The following is a 19492-nucleotide window of genomic DNA, read 5'->3' on the forward strand; positions in this document are numbered from 1 at the left end:
AAAACTGGCAGTGGGAGACCCAAGACTGCATGTTCGGAAGAGAACAAGGACCGTGTTGAGGAACTGATTCGATCCCAGGAGAAGAACCCAGGGACCAACAAATTTAGAGAAGTTGCAAGCGATTTACAAGTGAGCAAGTCTTCTGTGCAAAGAATTGCGAAAGAACTGGAGCTGAAGCCCTTCAAGAGGATACGGGTATCAAGGAGGGACCAAAATTTTAGAGGGAAAATAAAAAAAATCGCTGCAGTGACTTAAATGACCGCTACTCGGCCACTGATGTGAAAAGGATCATTTTCACAGACGAGAAAGACTTAACGTTAGAGATAGCTTAAGATCGCCAAAACGATCGCGTTTATTGGAAACGGAAACGAGAAATTTAGCCATCTCGCCTCTATCATGAGACTTCTGGATTTTCCAAAAAGATAATTGTTTCAGCTGGAGTATCCTGGAAAGGAAAAACAAACATTCATCTTATTGACACTGATATAATAGTGAAAGCTACATTCAGTTATTGGATGACAATCTTCTCCCGGATTGTAGGCGTCTTTATCCTAGAAACAATTACGTGTTTCAGCAAGATGGGGCTCCTTCACACCCAAGTAGGGTATTCGAAAATCACACAAGACCTCGGACCACATATTCATACTTAAAAAGATAATTGATGATACTTTTTAAAAAAAGAGAAAAAAAGAGAATGAATCGCCTTTATTGCTGTTTTGTTGATTTTCAGAAAGCATTTGACACAGTCTGACATCCCGCTGTAATGCTAAAATTGTATTAAATCGGTATAAATGGAAACTGCTTTAGAGTTATGTATGAAAATGCCACAGTTTGCACAAGAACTGATGCGGGATTTTCTTCTGAAATACACATATTGAAGAGGGTACTGGAAGGAAACACACTCAGTCCAACTTTATTTAATATCTTTAACACTGATCTCCCGAAATATTTAGGCGTTACTGACTCACCATCCATAGACCTTGATAAAAATGATATTGTTTCGTGCTTACTATATACTGATGACCTAGTAATTTTGTCCACGACAAAGACAGGATTACAAAGGAAACTGGATAAACTCAATCTATATTGTGAAAACTGGGATCTAAAAATTAACATACAAAAAACTAAAGTAATAGTTTTCACACACACCGATCCCAAAGTGCCTGTTATTTTCACAATATGCAATGATATAATCCAGACAACTGACCGTTACAAGTACTTCGGTACATTATTTCACAAAACTGGAACATTCTCTTATGCCCAAGAGCACCTAACCAAACAGGCATCAAAAGCAGCACATTCCCTCCGACGAATCGTTAAAAAGCAAGATATTCGTTTGGATATTGTACTGCAGCTTTTTGATTCGCTTGTTTTACTATATTATCATATGGATCCGATATTTGGTTCCCATGGGCTGAAACTAAAACTACCAATTCATTCAATACAGGAATGACAGATTTCTTTAGAAACTACATTTCTTCGAAACATTCACATGAACAAATGCATATTAAATTCTGCAAACTGCTTCTAGGGGTACATTCTAAAACAATGAATCTGCCAACTCTAGCAGAACTGGGCAGATTTCCAAATGGAATTCATATTGCATGCAGAGTTCTTGGCCACTGGACTCATATTCTGGATGCACATGATGATAGCCATATCAAAAAGGTCTGTATGTCAATGATGAACCAATCAGACAACTGAAAAACCCTGGATACCCTGAATATTCTTCACAATGTAGGCTCAGGTCATGATTGGATTAATCAGTCGAAATTTAGTAACAGCAGACTTAAATTCGCATTACGTCAACAACTAAGAAATATATATATATATATATATATATATATATATATATATATATATATATATATATATATATATATATATATATATACAATTCTGGAAACAGAGAAAAACTGAATACAACAGATTAGACTTCTACAACAAAATTGAAAGAAACGATTATCAAATTAAGAATTATCTAACTGATAAAATCGATCCTGCTCACAAACAAGCTCTTTGTCAACTCAGAATAAGTGCACATTATTTAGATATCGAAAAGGAAGATGTGCAAACATTCCCAGAGAAGAGAGGTTGTGATATATGTGAAGTTGTTGAATATGAATTACATTTCTTAGATAAGTGTATCTTGTTTCATGATTTGCGAAACCATCTATTTACAACTGTATAGCAGTATGATCATCAATCAAATGTGATCACTAGAAAAACACAAAACAATAACCTAAAACCAAGTGATTTATTCAACTGCGATGACTGTCAAAAAACACTCGCCAACTGTGTATTTCATTGCATGCGTATTAGATGACCGTTTATTTCTTTGTTCTTTTTGTTCTTTGTTGTGTCTATTAATCCTTCGGGATTTTATGACAATAAATGAAGTCAAGTCAAGTCAAGTCATAGATATGTGCAACACAGCGTCGACAAGTTCCCTGCTGCCTGTGACAACTTTGGCCTCACAATCAGCACAAAGAAGACTGAGGTGATGCACCAGCCAGCTCCAGGAAAGCCTTACGTTGAATCAAACATCTTCATCAACGGGCAACGACTGAACGCGGTGGACAAGTTCATATACTTGGGCAGTACACTCTCTCGCACAGTTGTCATCAACGACGAGGTGAATGCCAGACTCGCCAAAGCCAGCGCTGCCTTCTGCAGACTCAATAAGAACGTTTGGAACAGGAGATGCATCACCCTGGAGACGAAGCTCAAAGTATACAAGGCCATAGTTCTCACCACACTGCTCTATGGATGTGAATCATGGACGGTCTACAAACGCCACGCCAAAAAGCTGAACCACTTCCACACCACCAGCCTCAGAAAACTTCTCGGCATAAAGTGGCAAGAGAAGATCCCTGACACAGAGGTCCTCACTCGTGCAAACTTGCCCAGCATCTACACCATCTTGATGCAGGCCCAGCTGCGCTGGGCAAGCCATGTAGTTCGCATGCCAGACCACAGGCTCCCCAAGAAACTGCTGTACGGCGAACTCCAACATGGCAAGCGCTCCCATGGAAGCCAAAAGAAGCGTTTCAAAGACACTCTGAAAGCTTCTCTGAAGGCCTTCAACATCAGCCACGACACATGGGAGCTGAATGCAATGGACAGATCAAAGTGGCGTTCAGCTGTCCACAAAGGCGCCAAATCCTGTGAGGCCAACAGAATCGCTGCAGCAGAGCAACGCAGACAGGCCAGGAAAAGCAGTACCAGCAAGTCCCCGACAGCCGCCACCATCCCCTGTCCACACTGCGTCAGAACCTTCCGGGCGCGGATTGGCCTGACCAGTCATCTGCGCACCCGCAAAGCCCAACCCACCCACCCCCAGGATGACTAGATGGTCTTCGTCGATCCCGACGGACGAACCACACACATTAGATGACCGTTTATTTCTTTGTTCCTTTTGTTCTTTGTTGTGTCTATTAATCCTTCGGGATTTTATGGCAATAAATGAACTCAAGTCAAGTCAAATCAAGTCAAGTCATAGATATGTGGTAGATGGTGCTGTATATTTACTGTTGAAAAAAAGACATCACATAAAAAAACACCAGTCTTTAAGAGAAGACATGCTGAATAAACATATGTCATTCTCTGTACTTCCAATTGAAACACCTTTACAACTATGCAGTGAGCAAAGGTCTGAAATAAACATTTCATATCCCCACCCACCCCCTCCCCGCCCCCTTTCAACTGGCGACACAAAGAAACAGCTCCCACACGTTGTATACTTGGTCAAAATCCTGGGCCGATATCGATCCACCGTGCACCATTCGCACTCCCCGTAACTGACTACACTCCACAGAACACAATGAAATGATGATAAAAGATTATAATCGTTGCTCTGTTCTGCCAGCCTGTTCACTTTGGAGGCAGGTGGCAGAATGGTGACGCTCATCTGTCAATACAGAGTCCATGAGGGGCTGGGTTCGATTCCCGCTCTTGCCCTTTCTCCCAAGTTTGACTGGAAAATTGAACTGAGCGTTTAGTCAATCGGATGAGACGGCAAACCGAGGTCCCGTGTGCAGCACGCACTTTGCGCACTGAAAAAGAACCCATGGCAACGAGAGTGTTGTCCTCTGGCAAAATTCTGTTGAAGAAATCCACTGTGATATGTAAACAGATAGATAAGCATGCACAAAGCGCGTTGAGCTATGCTGCTGTTCAGGCATCTGCCTGGCAGATGTGCTGTAGCGTCTATGGATTTGTCCGAACGCAGTGACGCCTTCTTGAGAAACTGGAACTGAAACTGAAACAGAAACTGTGTGCTGTTCATGGGGCTCGATTTATCGTCTCAAACTGAAACAAACCGTGTGCTGTTCATGGGGCTCGGTTTATCGTCTCATCAAACTGAAACAAACTGTGTGCTGTTCATGGGGCTCGGTTTATCGTCTCATCAAACTGAAACAAACTGTGTGCTGTTCATGGGGCTCGGCTTATCGTCTCATCCGAAAGACTAGCACCCAGACAGACTGCCGATCAAGGTCTAGATGAAAGGGGGCGGAGGGAGTAATTACGGGACTCGAACCCGTGGACTCTGACTTCTGGCCGGGCGTGTTTCCACTGGGCCACCATCCACCCGTCGGGGCACCGTGGCACAGTGGTCGTCATGTCAGCATCAACAAGCAATACACCGTCATGTCAGCATCAACAAGCAATACACCGTCATGTCAGCATCAACAAGCAATACACCGTCATGTCAGCATTAACAAGCAATACACCGTCATGTCAGCATCAACAAGCAATACACCGTCATGTCAGCATCAACAAGCAATACATCGTCATATCAGCATTAACAAGCAATACACCGTCATGTCAGCATCAACAAGCAATACACCGTCATGTCAGCATCAACAAGCAACACACCGTCATGTCAGCATCAACAAGCAACACACCGTCATGTCAGCATCAACAAGCAATACACCGTCATGTCAGCATCAACAAGCAATACATCGTCATGTCAGCATCAACAAGCAATACACCGTCATGTCAACACCAACAAGCAATACATCGTCATGTCAGCATCAACAGGCAATACACCGTCATGCCAGCATCAACAAGCAATACACCGTCATGTCAGCCTCAACAAGCAATACATCGTCATGTCAGCATCAACAAGCAATACACCGTCATGTCAGCATCAACAAGCAATACATCGTCATGTCAGCATCAACAAGCAATACACCGTCATGTCAGCATCAACAAGCAATACACCGTCATGTCAGCATCAACAAGCAATACACCGTCATGTCAGCATTAACAAGCAATACATCGTCATGTCAGCATCAACAAGCAATACACCGTCATGTCAGCATTAACAAGCAATACACCGTCATGTCAGCATCAACAAGCAATACACCGTCATGTCAGCATCAACAAGCAATAACAAGCAATACACCGTCATGTCAGCATTAACAAGCAATACACCGTCATGTCAGCATTAACAAGCAATACACCGTCATGTCAGCATCAACAAGCAATACACCGTCATGTCAGCATTAACAAGCAATACACCGTCATGTCAGCATCAACAGGCAATACACCTTCATGTCAGCATTAACAAGCAATACACCGTCATGTCAGCATTAACAAGCAATACACCGTCATGTCAGCATTAACAAGCAATACACCGTCATGTCAGCATCAACAGGCAATACACCTTCATGTCAGCATTAACAAGCAATACATCGTCATATCAGCATTAACAAGCAATACATCGTCATATTAGCATCAACAAGCAATACACCGTCATGTCAGCATCAACAAGCAATACATCGTCATATCAGCATTAACAAGCAATACATCGTCATATCAGCATTAACAAGCAATACACCGTCATGTCAGCATCAACAAGCAATACACCGTCATATCAGCATCAACAAGCAATACATCGTCATGTCAGCATTAACAAGCAATACACCACCGAAGCGATCCGTGCTTCCATGACTTATAAGAGGCGCGTCACATGATCTTTCCTCTCGGAGTTGATTGGCTCCTCCAAAGTTGTGAGCAACAAAAGACGATCGAGAAAGGCAAAACATGCGAAACAAGATTTTCTTTTTTTTTTTTCTTTTTTTTTTTAGACTTCTCTCTCTCTCTCTCTCTCTCTCTCTCTTTATAACTTTTTTTCTCTCTTTGTGTGTGTGTGTGTGTGTGTGTGTGTGTGTGCATACGATGGCCCTTCATTGTACAGAGTTTGGTTGCAGCAACGGAGGCTATCAAGTGAAGAAATGGAGGACAGTACATGTTTGCTGCTTTTGGACCGAGAGAGGCCAAGAGACAGAGGCAGTGGATTTAACAGCATCCACGCCACAAAAAGGACAGTCCCAACTAACCTGCTGACTGGCTAGGTGGGAACATTCAGGTATCAGTGCAGACTCAGGACAGGCCACAACCGGCCTGAACCACCATTTAGTACACTAAATTCCGTATCGGTCACTCAGCACGGTGCCCTTGTGGGAATGACAACCAGACAACAGAACACCTGCTGCAGTTCTGCCCCCTCCATGAGATGCTAAGGAAGAGGAGCTGGCCCGACCCAACTCCAGTGACCCGGAAGCTCTACAGCTGTGTGGAGGACCTCCAGCGTACAGCTGCCTTCATCGCGGAGACTGGAGTGTCCATCTGACGAACGGGAAGAAGAAGAGGGAGAAGAAGGAGGAGGAGAAGGAGGAAGAGGAGAAGAAGGAGTAGGAGGAGGAGGAGGAGGGGGAAGAGGAGAAGAAGGAGGAGGAGGAGGAGAAGGAGGAGGAACAGGAGGAGGAGCAGGAGGAGGAGGAGGAGAAGGAGGAGAAGAAGGAGGAGTAGAAGAAGAAGAACCTGAGGGTGCCGGTTCGAATCACACACTCTCCAGACTTTTTTCTTCCCCTCCACTAGACCTTGAGCGGTGGTCACACTCCGTTTTAAGGGGCAGAAGGTTTCTTCCCCTCCACTAGACCTTGAGCGGTGGTCACACTCCGTTTTAAGGGGCAGAGGGTTTCTTTCCCTCCACTAGACCTTGAGCGGTGGTCACACTCCGTTTTAAGGGGCAAAAGGTTTCTTTCCCTCCACTAGACCTTGAGCGGTGGTCACACTCCGTTTTAAGGGGCAAAAGGTTTCTTTCCCTCCACTAGACCTTGAGCGGTGGTCACACTCCGTTTTAAGGGGCAGAGGGTTTCTTTCCCGGTGGTCACACTCCGTTTTAAGGGGCAGAGGGTTTCTTTCCCTCCACTAGACCTTGAGCGGTGGTCACACTCCGTTTTAAGGGGCAGCGGGTTACATGCCAGGTATTTTCTTGTTTCCGTAACTCACCGAACGCTGTCATGGATTACAGGATCTTTAACGTGCCCACACAAAGGAGGTTCAGGCACTAACAGGTCTGCACATCTGGTGACGTGGCAGATGAGAAAATTCTCCACCCTTTACCAACCAGGTGCCATGACCTGGATTCGAACCCGGGCACCCTCAGATTGAAAGTCCGACTCTTTGATTTAAGCACTCGGCTGTTGCGCCCGTCAGAGCCCTGCACTGAACAACAGGACCACACAATCCACCAAGCGGCCAGTATCTTTGAGGCAAGACGTCGTGCCTGTCTGGAGGAGAGGAGGACGAGGCGGCAAAAACAAGAAGAAGAAGAAGAAAACAAACAAACAAAATAAAACAAGAAAAAAACAGTGGACAAAGAGAACCCAGCATTGACCAGCCAGTCATTCCCCACCAGCGCTGTGGAAGAGTCCGAGTGGAACTCATTTGCCACCAGCGTGTTTGTGCTAAAAGTGACTATTATCATTATTATCTTTACATTTATCTTCGAACCGACGTTATCGCCATCAACAACCGTGGTCAGTGTGTATGTACTGCTAGCTGTTCTCTGAGGTTTAACTCTCTCCATACGAACGGCGAAAGAGACGACGTTAACAGCGTTTCACCCCAGTTACCATCATCAAAATATTGCCAGCGGAAGGCTCTTATACTGAAGACGCGAATGTTGACAAAGAATACCACAATTCTGACGACGGAAGCTAATGGTTGGGTCATTCAGACACCCACTGGACATCCGAGGGGTCTGTGTAGAGGAGAAGAGAGGACTGGCCGTACTGAGTAAGTTAAAGCAAGCTAGGTTTTGGGGTGCTTAACTAGTTGGAGCGTCAAAAACCTCCAAGCCGTTCGGACTTTTACCAAAACGCTACACCAATCTGGATAGGTCTACAACGTGAAGCCTTCGTTCACAAGTACCCACACCATCTAATACTTTGACTCCTGTTGGGAGATGCAGAATAGTATTCCAAAGCAACAATTCTTTTAAGCATCGAAATCAAATCTTATTGAACAACATGTAAAATTAATTGGATTGGTGATAAAATCAGATACAGAAACGACAATAACATCTTGTAAGTTGTCACATTTTGATAAATTTCTCCGTATTTGGTTACACCCCCTTCACTGGTTTCAATAAACTGTATAGAATAAAAGCTCATCCGATTATCTTTCTTTTCCCTTCTTCTTCTTCTTCTCTTTTTTCTAACGAACTGATTTCGAAGATATGTAAATTTTGGACAGCAAGGTTCGTTACCAATCACAATCAAATCGCGTTAACCACAAATAAATAATTCACGTGGAATATTTTGAATGTAACAGCTATCAGTCTCGACTGGTAATTTGCGAACACTATACCTGAACTGAATTCATGATAAGATGTAAGTATCCGGTTGATTTTATTATAAAATAAAAAGTTTTCTTTTTCAAATTTAATTCAGTCTAATATCATCATCTTATATGAACAGACTATAAATAAATAAACGAACGATTCAAAATTGCTTGTATGCAATAAACATTCATTGCTATTTTCTAAACCGTTACGCCACGCCCCGAAATTAGTTATTTTTAATTCCTCTCTCTCTCTCTCTCTCTCTCTCTCTCTCTCTCTCTCTCACCCACACACACCCACACACACACACACACAGAAAACCAACAGACAAACACAAGCAGAAAAAGGTCAAATTCAAACAACAAAAAATCAACAAACAAACAAACACGTGCTGAACTTACCTGTCCAACAGCTCAACAATCTGCTCAGCTGCACAGTGACAGCTCGTCAGTTGCTGTCGTGTCCAACAGCTCTAATATCTGCTCAGCTGCACAGTGACAGCTCTGCACAGTGACAGCTCGTCAGTTGCTGTTGTGTCCAACAGCTCTAATATCTGCTCAGCTGCACAGTGACAGCTCTGCACAGTGACAGCTCGTCAGTTGCTGTCGTGTCCAACAGCTCTAATATCTGCTCAGCTGCACAGTGACAGCTCGTCAGTTGCTGTCGTGTCCAACAGCTCTAATATCTGCTCAGCTGCACAGTGACAGCTCGTCAGTTGCTGTCGTGTCCACACGTGTAGATGTACATGTCCACCGCGCGCACATCTGGTCATCAAGATGTTATCCGAGACCAGCTCACTGAGGCGACTCTGATGACTTGTCGAGTTACGATCCGGCCGTGTCCAGCTGAGAAAACCCGGTGTAGCAGCATCAAATTACCTCCTCCCTCACCAACACCCCCGGCTGGGTTTTACAGGTGTAACAGGCCGAAACATATCCCTGGCTGGTTCTTACCCCGGGTTTAAACCAGCCTAGGCCATTTCTTTCCCCTCCTGGCTGGAATATACTACCTGTGTACACTTCGCTCACCCAATCAGTCTGTATCACATTTACATTAATGATGATGATGATGATGATGACATTTACATTAATAATGCTGCTGATGATGATGATGATGATGATGATAATAATAATAATAATAATGATAACAACAACAACAACGACGACGACCATAATAATAATAGTAATAATAATAATAATGATAATAATAATAATAACAATCAGTAATAATAATAGTAATGGGAATTCATATAACTCCTTCCAACGTTCAAGCCACTTTGCAATTAATGAAGAAGAAAAAAATGATGTGATGATATTCGTCAAAAAAGTGATGTGAAGATGTTCGTCCTTCGGATTCGAAGATGACCATGGCTTCAAGAGTAAGATGGAAGATCGGTGGCTGTGGGTCCGGAGGTGACTGGTGAGGCCAGTCCGGGCCCTGAAGTCTCGCCCACATGTGGGACACAAGTGAGTGGGTGCTGTTATCGCAGTGGATGCTGCTCGGGCCTTGCCCACAGCACGCTTTCGGTGCGCTTCGGTGATGTGCCTGGCTTCAGCTGCACGGGCTTCTGTGCCAAGCTGGATGGTCCAGAGCAAGTGTCTCCCACGTGTTGGTGTCGACGCCCAGGACTTTGAGGGACGCTTTGAGGCAGTCTTGGAAGCGTTTCTTCTGTCCTCCAAGGGAGCTCTTGCCCTGACACAGTTCTCCATAATTATAGCAGCTGATTAGACAGTCGGCTGTCTGACATTCTGACCACATGTCCAGCCCACTTGGCTTGGGCTTTCTGCAGGAGGGTTTAGACGCTGCAGAGGCCAGCTCGTTCCAGGACTTTCGTGTCGGAGACTTTGTCCTGCCACCTGATGTGGAGGAGTCTGCAGAGACAGCGTGACTGCTGTAGACAGTCCAGGTCTCGCTGGCGGAAAGGAGGATGGTAAGGATCATTGCACAGTAGACCTTCAGCTTAGTGGTAGAGCTGAGTCGTCTCCGCTCCCAGACGTTCTCACGTTCTTCTTGCTCTTTGATTTTTTAGTGGAGATACCTTTCTTCTTTCTTCAATACCCTCTTTTTCTTTCTCGTTTCTCTTCTCAGTTTCTTTTCTCTTCCATGTTCATTATCTAAAAAATATAGTTTAAAGTTTTATTCATCCTTTCACCCCGGTTGCTTATGGAGGACTGCTATCAAATGATACTTTTACGCCCAAAAGAAGACATTCAAATACTCAACACTATAACTTAATTAAGAAACGCAAACATGTTTCAAATAACAATTAGCATTTGAATGCGCAAATTTGATAAACGTACTTATAGCTAACAAATTCCATCTGCTTCCTATGAACAAAAAAAAAAAAACAAACAAAAATGAAAACCGACTTCGGAGACAAAATTTTTTCATGCACATGCTTGTTTCGGAAGTCATTATACTTTGTGCATTCCATTATAAAATAGAACTCACCCCCATTCACAGCCATATTACAAAACTTGCATAACTCCAACTCTCGTGGTGTGCCACTATGTCTCCCTCTTTCTATTTCCAACTCAAGATTACTAAGCATAATTCATCAAAAGCAATCACTGTACATCAGAGCGACTGAACGTCTCTAGGAACGAACTTCATGTTCAAAGATAATATCAATTAAAAAAAGCTGTTCCATATCGAAACTTTAAATTGCAAATAAGACAACAGTTTTATCCAAGCAACAAGTTCATTGGTTACTTTCCATTTTTAATAAAAGCCCATTGGTAAAAAATATTGTGTGAAATATATTCCTCGCAGTTCACATACCCTTCATTCTAATATTGCTAATCTTGGCACTCTTCAAATATCAATGTATTTCAGAGAAAAAGAGAGGGGATGAGAAATGGCCCAGGGGATATAAACTGGCCTAGGCCAAACTTTTCCCCGGGTAAGATGTAACCCAGGCCAGTTCTTCCGGGGGTAAACTCTGGCCTAGGCCAGTTCTTACGGGGGTAAACTCTGGCCGGGTAAGATCTGGCCTGTTACACCGGAGTCATTTTGCTCAAGCCTCGAACGACACCTGGAGTCATTCGTGGCAATAACCCCCGAAAACGGAGTATGGTTGCCTACATGGCGGGGCAAAAATGGTCATACACGTAAAAGCCCACTCGTGTACATACGAGTGAACGTGGGAGTTGCAGCCCACGAACGATGAAGAAGAAGAATTCGTGGCAAGTCAAGATCAATGCACCCATGTATTTAGTTGACCTGGTTAACCCGCAATGATCTCTGAGATAAATACAGTCCACCCCTTCATTGAAAATTACTCCCCTTGACTAAACCATCAATGTCGTCAGTAGGGGGGCTTAGTAGGTGGTGTCCTAAGTCCGTTAAATCAGAACAGGCACTACCGAACACCACCGAAGTGACAGCAGCAGTGCAGGGTCTCCTGTGGTGTGTGGCCTCCTGACGACCTACATCGATGGTTCCCTGCGGACTGCCGGCACTGGAGACTGGCCAGGGTGTGGCTGTGTATGGGGGACTCGGAATGAGCGGCGTGGGAATAATGCCACTGAAACGGTGCAGGCGGTTTAGATCATCTTTGATTGTTGAAGATGATGGGCAGGATAAACAATAACAACAAAAAACAAACAACAACAACAACAAAAAAGTCACACACAAAAAAACCCCAACAACTCCCGTTTATATGGGTTAAGCTTGAAGTCATAACTGGTTACTAGCCTCATTAAGCTATTGAAACATGAAGGAGGCGTGAGAGGGGGTGGGGGAGGAGTGTGGTTGTAGGTTAGCCTTTACTGACCCCCACGCCCCATCTCGATCCCTCTCCTCCTCTCCATTATAACTTAACGAAAAAAAAATTGGGGGGTGATCCATTTTGATAACCTGGCTATGCTACATCTAAGTGCACTTAAAGCTACCTAAGCAGATATCTATATCTTTTCGAGAAAAATAAAATCAGTTAAACACTGCATTATTTTATTCAGCCACATTAACCTGCAATGATCTCCAAGATAAATGAAGGTCTCTGAGGTCACGCAGGTTGTGCATGCCTTTGAAGTCCGATTTTTATTCGTTTTATTAATATTTTTGTTGTTGTTGCTGTTGCAAACTCATGTCACTTATCTTATTTAGAAGACATGAGCGCAGCTAGTGTGTGTGCATTCATGAGTGTGTGTATGACAGTGTATAAATGCGGGTGTGTGTAAATGAAATTCTTTTCGAACACGCGTGTCTGAACTGCTGTAAAAAGAAGCAAAGGCTCATGACGTTGCAACGCGTACAACGTCAAAATAACGTCATCCCCTGACAGCATTGTTTCTACAGTGTTGACCCAGTGTCTGTGGAGTGTACAGGAAGAGTGGTGTTTTCCCCGACAAGGTCACAACCAGTCCACTCGAGTGCATCGTGTCTATGTGAGTAGGACAAGCGGTAACTGACCACAAACATCAGTCTAGTCCGACAGATAACGTGCATGTCTGTGAGAACAAAACAACAAGCGCAAGTAACTAGATGTGTGTTCAGGCGGCGCGAGTTCTAAGAGAGGAGAAGTGAAAGTCAGATGTAACCCCCAAGTTAGGCATCAAACATGCTGGACCCTACAGTATGTGTGAGCACAGCCCGGGAGTACTCACCATAGTAGTATGAGCAATGAAGACACTGCAGCGAAAGATCAGCCCGTTCCCCACCCTGACCAGATCAACGAACACGATCAACAACAAACACCCATACTCCCTTGTCAAAGTGTTGCCAAGACAACGATACGGAATGCTGAAAAGAAAATTCCAGCCACAAAGCTGAAGCCTCGGCGTGACTCTGAAAAGAAAGTACTGAAACCCTGCCCTAAAAACAGCGGCACGAGAGGTAAACACTCACAACGAACGGGAACGAAGGAGAAGGCGTCCCAAAGACACAAGGATCAGAACCATAGTGAATCCACGTCAGAAGAGGAAACATCTGAAAGCAAAACCGAAAACACACCAGACGGGAAGACCGAAAAGTGTGGCAGAAACAGCAAAAGAGACTGGTCAGAGAAACAAGAGTCACGGAGCTACTCGCACGGGTCTTTCACCTTACACAAACACGGCGTAAGAAAGTCCACTGGCACTCTGCCACCATCAGAACTACTGCTTCGGTTTGGAGAGGAATGTGCAAACACAGATACCGCGCCCTGTGACGATACCCTTGGCGATGGGCCGTCAGAAAATCTCTCGTGTTCTCTGGCCAACGAACGGAGTTGCCAAACAGAACTGAGGCCGTGGGACACCTGCGGGTCCCCTGTCAGCCACATCCGTTCCTGTGTGCAGTCGGAACTGTGCTCGACGAGCAGCAAGTCATCATGCATCGCTCAGTCCAAGCGCAAGTCGTCAGACACGTCACAGAAAACCAGACAGAAAAAGCTGTACCAGAGCCCGTTCCAGAGCAGCAAATGGTGGACCCAGAAGAACCAGTCTCCCTACTTAAGCAGCAAGCTCATCACAGGCACGTGGAAAAGCTTAATGGGCTATGACTCATATGACTATCCTCACATGGGAATGTCTGTGCAGACAGTAGGAGTGCGTGGTGACAGTGACTTGAATTGTGACGGTCCCAGCTCTCAGTCCTTTCCAGGTCCCTGCAAGCCCCGTGAAGTGCCGCACTTCAACCAGTACGCAGGGAGGTTTAAAGTAAAGAGATGTATGCTGCCGTCGCCTCTGTACAGCAGCACCCTAGCGCAGATTGTACGACACAGCACTTTTAAGCATGAATCAGAGCCGCCTGAAATAAGCCCAGAGACAGAAAACCAGAGCAGGCACGAGAGCTCACAGCAGTGTAGCTGCAGTGCACCAACAGCCTCTGATAACCCCATAGAAGGCTACGTGACACATAAACCTGAACATTCAGGGAAGAAAACCATGCCTGGTTCGCGGCAGAGCCTTTGGAATAAAGGGATGCCTGATTCTGGCACTGAGCGAGGCATTGTGAGCAGACAGGAGCAGCATGTCAGCAGTGCTGAGGAACGAGCGAAGAAAGAGGGCTGCAAAAACGAGAACGCCACGACGCAGTCTGCCAATGTAGGAATCAGTAAATCTGTCTCAATGCCACATGATAAGCATGCTTCTGCCTCTTATACACAGGCTGTGCATCTCCACTACACCGAGTTCAGCAGCACTCCCCATGAGATACTTGAAGACGATAAAGAAAAGGATGCCAGTGCTTCATTGAAGATGTACCACACCGACTCCAGTACAGACACAAAGGATATCTGTCATCAGAAAACTGGCAAATTCACCACAATACACCACAACCAAAACCAAAGCAGTAAAGAAGACTCACAAACGTTCCCAAGCAGTTCTACAACAAACTTACATAAAATCTGCAGGACTGTGTCTGAGCCTTTGGGCAACCTGAAGTTGGGAGCTAATCGAGCAATACTGGGAAAGGATTCCTTTGGCACTGGTACAAGAAAAGAAAAGTTGGACACGCGCATGATCAGCAGTGGCAATCCCAGACAAAGAAAAGCCAGAAAAAAGCGCCAAACCGAAGATGGGAATCAGCCAAAGAAATCTCTTTCTGAAATTTTCCGTACGTTACGGGAGAAAGGTTGTTTGGTCAACAACTGCCCCAAGTGTAGTCAGGAAAGCCGCCAAGTGGAGAAGAGCCATCTAGCAAAAGAACAGGGACAGTGTGTTAAGTCATGCAGAGCAGGTAAGAGCGAGAGGCATCAGCCTAAGGAACGTGGGGCCAGTCAGGGAGAAAAAAGACTGGATGGCAGTAAATCGAAAGAAAGTGGACCGTCCCAAGCTGGCTCCACTACCAAATGTAAACCTCAGGCACGGCCCAAGAAAACAATGTCATTCCCAAAGCCACAAGTTAGCAAAGAGACAACACCCCACGGTAAGCCATCAGCCAAAGAGTCGCCCTTTGAGACTGACCAGCTGAAAATTATGAGCGACATCAGTTTATATTTGAAACTCCAGAAAGCGATAGACACTCAGTGCAATATGGTAAAGTCTGTGAAGGAGAAGACGGAACATGAACCACTGTTCCAGATCCAGCATTCACTGACAGGAAATGGCCTAGAAAGCTGTGAAGAGCAGAATCAGAAATGCAAGAAAGATTCCATTCAAACTGACAACATAACCCTTGAAGATTTGGAGTGTGTCAGTAAAGACAGAACACAAAGAGAGCAGAACACAGAAAAGACACAGACAGTGGACAGCCGAGAGCCTTATCAGCCTGCTAAACGGGCTGTCAGGAAAAAGGTTTGCGATTCTGAGGAGAACAAAAACATCGACATCATCGATGACATCAGAGCAGCTCTGAGGACAGCGCGGGACACAACCTACGTTCCGGCCCCACCCCCAAACTCCCCCGTCCTTCGGACCCGGAAACAGAGGAGAGTACGTGGCCGACACCTCAGTCAGAGACGCACAAAATCAGAGGACCCACTGCATTTGGCCAAAATAGAACTCTACACGATCAGCAGATCAGGTCACAAAACAAGTAAACCTGAAACCATGATGGGCATTGGTTCCACTTCCACACAGCCCGTTATGTCCAGGCCGTCTGTGGTCAACATGGGTCCAGTGAAACTGAACATCATCCAGCAAAAACGACTGATGTACTTCAAGGCTTTCACCGCTATGCCCAGACCTGACGGTTCCCCACAGGATGAAGGCCGCCCCACCAGGACCTCGTTCGCGGCCAGGTCCAGAAACACGCGTCACAAGCCCTTGCTAATCATGAGGTCAGCACCCACCGTCGTGAACAACAATACTGCTAACAACAAGAACAACGACAACGCCTCTGGAGAGTCTGTCGTATCGATGGTGGCCAAGGCTCCAGCCCAAGCCACCTTCCGTGGCTTTAGAGCCAGGCCCAAGGTACGAAGCTGTGTGGCCAACGGCAACAAGCCCAGATCTGAACACGTCACCCCAGCGTCTACGTCCGCGTTCTCTTCAACCCCCAACACGAACCCCAGTTTGGCCAAAATTGTCGTCAAGCATATGGAGTTTAAAGCCAGCCGCGAGCTGAATTCTCGGCCTTGTAAGCCGTTCAAAAGGGCCACCCGCTGCAGGAGACAGAAGAAGAACAGTCTTGCTGACAAACAACGGAACTCCAGCTCCAACTGTTGCCCCAGCTTTCGGGACGTGGTGCTGGGTCAGACCTGGAGCGGCGTCTGGTGTCCTGACAGCGCATTGAGTTTCAGCGTCCCTCCACTGACTGAAGTTTGCGCCAAGGGTTGAGGTTTAAACACGTTCGTCAGAGTCACGCACAGTCTTTGGACTACTATAGTGATAGGTGCACCTCTTTACGTCTGTGTCATCAACGCGCACACTCTTGTCTGTCACACTGTCTCCTTGTATGTGTTCTGTATGTAAATGAAATATTTCTTACATAAATATTGTGAAATTTTAGGCCGTTATTAAGAATTCAACGATCAACCATCCAGTGAATCAATCAAACAGAAAGAACGTGGTTTGCAACGAAAGAGAGAAGAGGAAAAACAAAGGGGTGGGTATGGATGGAGAGAGGGGTAGGTGGGCGGAAGGGGCATCAAAGATCATTTAGATTTAAAAGTTATAGGTCCCATAGCCTTCATGGCCATTCGGGCAGTGAACTCGTACCCACAGGGTTGAGATATGGCATAGGAAGGCGGGGCCCAGTCCTCTCCTTCCATCGTCTTAACCCTCCCCGACCGAAGACATGTTCCTGTTGACACCTGGGAAGAATGAGGGGAATCGGAGTAAAAAGTTTTTTTTTTCCAGGGACACAGCACTATGCTGAATCGGGGCAGCCAACCTGGATCACTGGATCAGAAGTCTAACGCCTAATCTATTGTGTCACAGGCACCTCTGAAAGACATTACACATCAACAGTTGATGCAATAGTTATATCACACCTCTACATTTAATGCAATGGTTATATTACACTTCTACATTTGATGCAATGTTTATATCACATTTCTACACTTGATGTAATGGCAAAATTACACGTCAACATTTGATGCAATGGTTGTATTACACCTCTAAATTTGAAGCAATGGTTATATTACACCTCAACATTAGATGCAATGGCTGGATTACACCTCAATATTTGATGCAATAGCTGGATTACACCTCAATATTTGATGCAATAGCTGGATAACACCTCAATATTTGATGCAATGGCTATAATACAACTAAACATTTGATGCAGTGGTTGTGATACACCTCAACATTTGATACAATGGTTATTATACACATCAACATTTGATGCAATGGTTATTATACACCTCAACATTTGATGCAATGGCTATAATACAACTCAACATTTGATGCAGTGGTTGTGATACACCTGAACATTTGATGTAATGGTTATTATACACATCAACATTTGATGCATCAACATTTGATGCAATGGTTATTATACACATCAACATTTGATGCAATGGCTATATTACACCGCAACATTTGATGCAATGGTTTCTTCGTCCCAACCATTTTATTGACTATTTCGTTCATTTTCAACTAATTAAACTCTTTTCTCTTTCTTCATATCTGATAGCTGCATGCACGTTTTTTCACAGAGAGCCGACCTAGCAAACCACAGACCACTCATACACATCATTAGTTCAGCGCATCATGCACAACGACATCCGCTATGTTGGCGGTCCTGTGAAACTGAACACTGTCCTGATCAACACAAAGAATAGGATTCTGCTGTGTGGCTCAGCACTGAAGCATTACACACACATAAGGGTACACGCGCATGCATTCACACACACACACACACACACACACACACACACACACACACACACCAAAACTAAAACAGTAGTGCAACACACATTCATAGGGCCTACATTTGCATTACAACTCTAAGAATCAATATACGTCAACACTAGCCAGTCATTCTCGTATTATGTATATACAATAGACACTCGTGCATACGTAAGCGTGCTGAGCACGCGACCGCCACACACACACACACACACACACACAAACACACACGGGTGAGTGTTGTAAATATCTTTGTGCGTGGATAGGCCGACCACTACCAGTTTCTACGAACACTTGAAATCGCGGTTTATTGTGTGAACATTCGCGAACACTTGAAATTGCGGATTATTGTGTGAACTGGCATTCGCGGAAGTGACTTTTGATCGAATACATTACAGCTCAGCACAGAATTGAGCTTTGTCAGACCGGCGACATGGAGCTCATCCAAAGCTGGAGAGATGTTTCCATTTGGAACGTCCAACGGGCCTCCCACCTGCACAGACATCCAGGATTCAACCCTCTCGAACGACGCACCTTCACCAAACTAAGACCCAAGCCATGAACAAACTTCACCATAAGATTTGTTCTAATTGTATGCTCATTCCAAAGAGCAAGGAAAATTCCTGGCACCAAGCAAGACATAGCGCTCCTTACAGCGCTTGTAAAACGCAAACCAGCTGTGTGCTTAATTCAAGTCACAAAATGCAAGCCAGCTGTGTGCTTAATTCAAGTCACAAAATGCATGGCAGCTGTGTGCTTAATTTTTGTCACAAAATGCAAGCCAGCTGTGTGCTTAGTTTAAGTCACAAAATGCAAGCCAACTGTGTGCTTAATTTTTGTCACAAAATGCAAGCCAGCTGTGTGCTTAATTTAAGTCACAAAATGCAAGCCAGCTGTGTGCTTATTTTTTGTCACAAAATGCAAGGCAGCTGTGTGTTTAATTTTTGTCAGAAAATGCAAGGCAGCTGTGTGCTTAATTTTTGTCACAAAATGCAAGGCAGCTGTATGCTTAATTTAAGTCACAAAATGCAAGCCAACTGTGTGCTAGTAAATTTTGTCACAAAATGCAAGCCAACTGTGTGCTTAATTTAAGTCACAAAATGCAAGCCAGCTGTGTGCTTAATTTAAGTCACAAAAT

At 44.7% G+C, this 19492-nt stretch overlaps 1 protein-coding gene across 2 annotated transcripts in view; it reads right to left on the reverse strand.

Annotated features, from left to right (window-relative positions):
- LOC143274824 (uncharacterized) overlaps positions 1-17437 on the reverse strand; it is a 40856-nt gene extending 23419 nt beyond the window's left edge. Inside the window, exons 1-2 of one of the 2 annotated variants that reach the window (XM_076578760.1) lie at positions 17221-17437; positions 9040-9483 (exon numbers count right to left, since the gene is read on the reverse strand). The gene's annotated coding sequence lies outside the window, so the exon portion shown is untranslated. Of the gene's footprint in view, positions 1-9039; positions 9618-17220 lie in introns of those variants that run through there. The other variant, XM_076578761.1, reaches the window with a different exon arrangement.
- Between the last annotated feature and the right edge of the window lie 2055 nt (positions 17438-19492).

This window comes from Babylonia areolata, chromosome 29, assembly GCF_041734735.1.
Source record: "Babylonia areolata isolate BAREFJ2019XMU chromosome 29, ASM4173473v1, whole genome shotgun sequence".
In the NCBI taxonomy this organism is placed as follows: domain Eukaryota; kingdom Metazoa; phylum Mollusca; class Gastropoda; order Neogastropoda; family Buccinidae; genus Babylonia; species Babylonia areolata.